Source organism: Aplidium turbinatum, chromosome 6, assembly GCF_918807975.1.
Source record: "Aplidium turbinatum chromosome 6, kaAplTurb1.1, whole genome shotgun sequence".
NCBI classification, from domain to species: Eukaryota; Metazoa; Chordata; class Ascidiacea; order Aplousobranchia; family Polyclinidae; genus Aplidium; species Aplidium turbinatum.
Window position 1 is genome coordinate 25,013,087 of NC_137477.1, and position 4,051 is coordinate 25,017,137.

At 37.6% G+C, this 4,051-nt stretch overlaps 1 non-coding gene across 1 annotated transcript; it reads left to right on the plus strand.

The window, feature by feature from the left end:
• The first annotated feature begins 3,629 nt into the window (after window positions 1–3,629).
• Window positions 3,630–3,734, plus strand: LOC145773097 (U6 spliceosomal RNA). Its single transcript, XR_014289503.1, has one exon. It is a non-coding gene; the product is annotated as a U6 spliceosomal RNA (small nuclear RNA).
• Window positions 3,735–4,051: the final 317 nt, after the last annotated feature.

The window sequence follows — 4,051 nt, forward strand, 5'->3', positions numbered from 1 at the left end:
ACCTTGTGTTGTAGTCAAAGGTACGACACCTGTTAGTAGGCTATTACCCGTACCGGCAAAGTAGCTTTTATTTTCATTGTATTTGTGAAGTCTACAGAAATAGTTGTTTCTGTTATTGTTAGTCTCTTTTTTTTGTCTGGTGCAGCGACCGTGCATGACACGTTTTAAGGAGGACTAGGCCTATATCTTTTGGTCGTCATTAAATTATGTTTAGCTGCCATTCTATTGTACAAATTGTAGTGTTTCGCTGGTCCAAAATAAAAATTTACAATCGATACCTAGCCTATAGTGGCGATTCTGCGGGGGGTGGAGCATAGCCCAGTGTTTTGACCTGGCCCCCACTTTTGTTGCTCATTATATGTTGAATGTGGCGTGTGAATATGTTGAATGTAGCCTAGCCTATGCATAACCTATCCTCATTGCTCTTTGTAATAATTCAAAACTTGTCAGAGGAATAAAACCTCGAAGTTATATAATAAGTCTATAACCTCAATGTTTGCATCAATATTGGGAAGACAGAATTAGGCTACCTGTTATTATCTTTCCGAGATCAATTTTTAAATTGCCGTGAAACAATCAAGAGTGAAACCTTCAGTCTCAACTATAAATGCGGCTAAGTTGTTCAGGCTTCAACTTGACATGGCAAGGGCATATCAGCTCTTCATCCCTCCCTTTGTTAAACAACAGCATTGTTGAAGGTTTTTTAAGTTATAGAATTTCAATTTCTCATAATTTGTGTTCGAAATGCTCTCGGAACTCATCAAATTCAACCTAAATTTTTTAGGGGAGACCCCGTCGTTGTTTGTGCCGGGCTGATCACTTGCCTGAATATCAATGACATTCCCCCCCCCCTAACGTTAATACCTGGATCCGCCCCTGATTGAATTTTATTCTTGGACTGGCGAAGCTTCTTGCAGAGCTTAATCCTGGAAGTTTCGCATACTTGTAGAGCCTTATTGAATCACTGACGCAGGCCCTGTCACCGATATTGACAGAGTGAAGTTTCCGATTGTTAATGTTTCCATATGATGAAGTTTGTGATGAAGAAGTAGCATATGATGAAGATGAAGTTTCCGATTGTTGATGTCTGTTTGCTGGGGAGTTATTCCATCCATTAGATGCCCTGATGGAGGGCAGTGCTTTGGTCAAGCGCACACCCCGAGAGTCGAACCAGCGTCGTTTGATCTTGAAGCCTCTTTGTTCCAGAAGTCACTCGCTAACCAACTGAGCTATCGGGGCGGACAGGTCTGAGGGCGGAAAGCTGAGCCTGAAAAATCTGAGGGATGAAATATCTGGCAAGCTATAAATTAAACATGGGAAATGGAAATCATAGATTTGAAATGAAATTACAAAGTTTGTCTGTTCAAACAACCAACCAGTTGGATTTAATCAAACAATGAATGTTGATATCTTAATGCAGTGCTCTTCAACCTTTTTGTCTGTTGTACACCTTTTTTCAATTTTTAATCACCTTGTAGGCTAGGCTATAGCCTACCTCGCAAATAGCAATGTTTAATTGTGCACAGGAAGTAAAAAAAAGTAATAATTAATTAATTGTTTGTTAAAGTGAATATAGTAGTCTTGAACTGGGCACAAAAAACTATGCATGCAAAAGTGCAAAAAACGTCAAAATTGAATTGATTTAGTGGCTAGCTTGTTGTTGCATTGTTTCGGTAAGTTGGACATAACGTGGTATTAGCTCTTTCTCTATTCCTCTCCGCATTAAAGAATCAATGTCAAGTATCGAGTTTCGTTTGTTTGACTTGATCTCAACAAGACTGGAATATCCTTCTTCACACAAATAAGTGGTAGGCATCTGCCCCGGGCATCTGCACCAAGACATCAATGGCTTTTTGCACGACATTTTTGTATTTGGGAAATTCAAGAAGAGAAACCCAACATTCTGCGTAATCTACTTCTCGGAATGAGTATTTTTGATTTAAATCAGCCGTAGTTCCAATAATTCCTCATCCTCAGTTGGTTCTTCATTAAATGGTTGGATAATCCACGAGTTTGCTTCCAGAGATTTGTCGTTATCTTCAGGAATATAGTAGTCAAATTGTCGGCAAGTAATTTCAGGTGACCAAGACCAACAATAAGGGCAGACAAGTTATCTTCAGTAGAAACATCCTCAAATGCGAACCACACGGCACACGCATCCAAAATGAGCGTATCTGTTTCAAAAGCACAAAGCAAGTTAGCAAGTAATAACCGCACACCAGTAGGTTCGGTAAAAGTTTACAAATATTTCAATTCCTGTCTCTGTTGTGACTTCCACTATCACAGATCTAATCTGTATAGCCTACCCTTCTCCAGGTGTAGGCTACCTAGTTTTGATCTGGTATACACTTAGATATACCGGAATGGCCCGTTTCGGTGAGTCCTATCCCTTAGCGGGGGATTTTTTCAATTTTTTTTTTTTTTTAATTATCGGGTAGGCTACCGTAGCCTAATTATCATTGCCGTTTTAGGGTTAGAGGTTAGGAACTCACCGAATCGGACTCACCGAATAGTAGCAGACCCTAGATATACAGTATACCCGGTTGAATAGCACTGTCTTAATGTCATGACAGACATTAAGGCTATGTAACAGCACACAAAGTTTTATTATGATAGCAGTCCGATCTCATAGGGAAGCAACAATAGAGTTTGACGATGATCTGAAAGTACTGTAAGAAGCTGTTTTTTTTTTGGTATTTGATCCCATGGTTTGCCTCCATTAAAACATAGGTATTACAGATTGCAAAAGTAGATCAAAATGTTTATTTTGACTAGTTCTATATATATAAGGGTAAATTTCATTCACAAATATAAAACAGTCAGCCAAGGTCTTGGGCAGTGGATGCAACCTAATTCGTACCATGAACAATTTGTACCGTCAGTTTGTACCTTGAAAAGATCGAGAGAAAAAATAAATATAAAGCCGAAGTCGCTGATCGCAGTTTCCGCAAACATTTTAAAACTTTCCGCAAACAAACAAAAACTCTTAGGATCATTACCAGAAATTTTAAAATGTTTGCGGAAACTCAAATCGACCCTAACCCTTTTAAAATGTTTGCGGAAACTGCAATCAGCGATTTCGGCAAACTCTTTTAGGATCATTACCATAAATTTTAAAATGTTTGTGGAAACTGCGGAAAACGGAAACTGCAATCAGCGACTTCGGCTTTGTTCTTTTTTTCTCTCAATCTTTTCAGTTTGTTTGTTTGCGGAAACACCCTAAACCTTAACCCTTTTAAAATGTTTGCTGAATGAAACTCCGATCAACTTTAACCCTTTTAAAATGTTTGTGGAAACTGCAATCAGCGAATTCGGCAAACTCTTAGGATCATTACCGGAAATTTTAAAATGTTTGTGTAAACTTCGGAAAAGCGGAAACTGCAATCAGCGATGTTCTATTTTTTCTCTCGATCTTTTCAGTTTGTTTGTTTGCGGATACCTAACCGATACCCTAACCCTTTTAAAATGTTTGCAGAAACTGCAATCAGCGACTCCGGCTTTTTTAATTTTTTTCTCTCAATCTTTTCAAGGTACGAACTGACGGTACGAATTGTTCATGGTACGAATTAGGTTGCACCCTTGGGCAGTAGCCTAGATTGTGATTATCATCAATTTAAATATTGATAAACCAAATAAAAGTATCTGCTTCTGCAGTACAGTACATACACAGAGAATATTAGCATGACTCTTGTGCAAGGATGACAAGCAAATTAAGGTTGCTATTAAATAGATTTGGATTATAATAAAAATTAGTGAAAAACATTTGTTGACCAACAGTGTCGTATTTAAATTTCTTTTGTGTGTTGTATAATTTAAACCGCCCTTGTTATACTAGCAAGTGTTAATTGTTATATATAGGCCTATTTTTACAACTGATAAAATAAAAGTTTTATGTTTTTCTCTTTTTTTTCTAGGTTTGGTGACTGCATTTTTAAGATAGTATTTTTCAAACACTGTTTTATCGATACATATTTTAAACCTTTTGATTTTGTCATCTTTTTTCTTTGTTGGTGCCAAACTTGTGTGTTTGCTTATCGCCAGCAATTAAAAA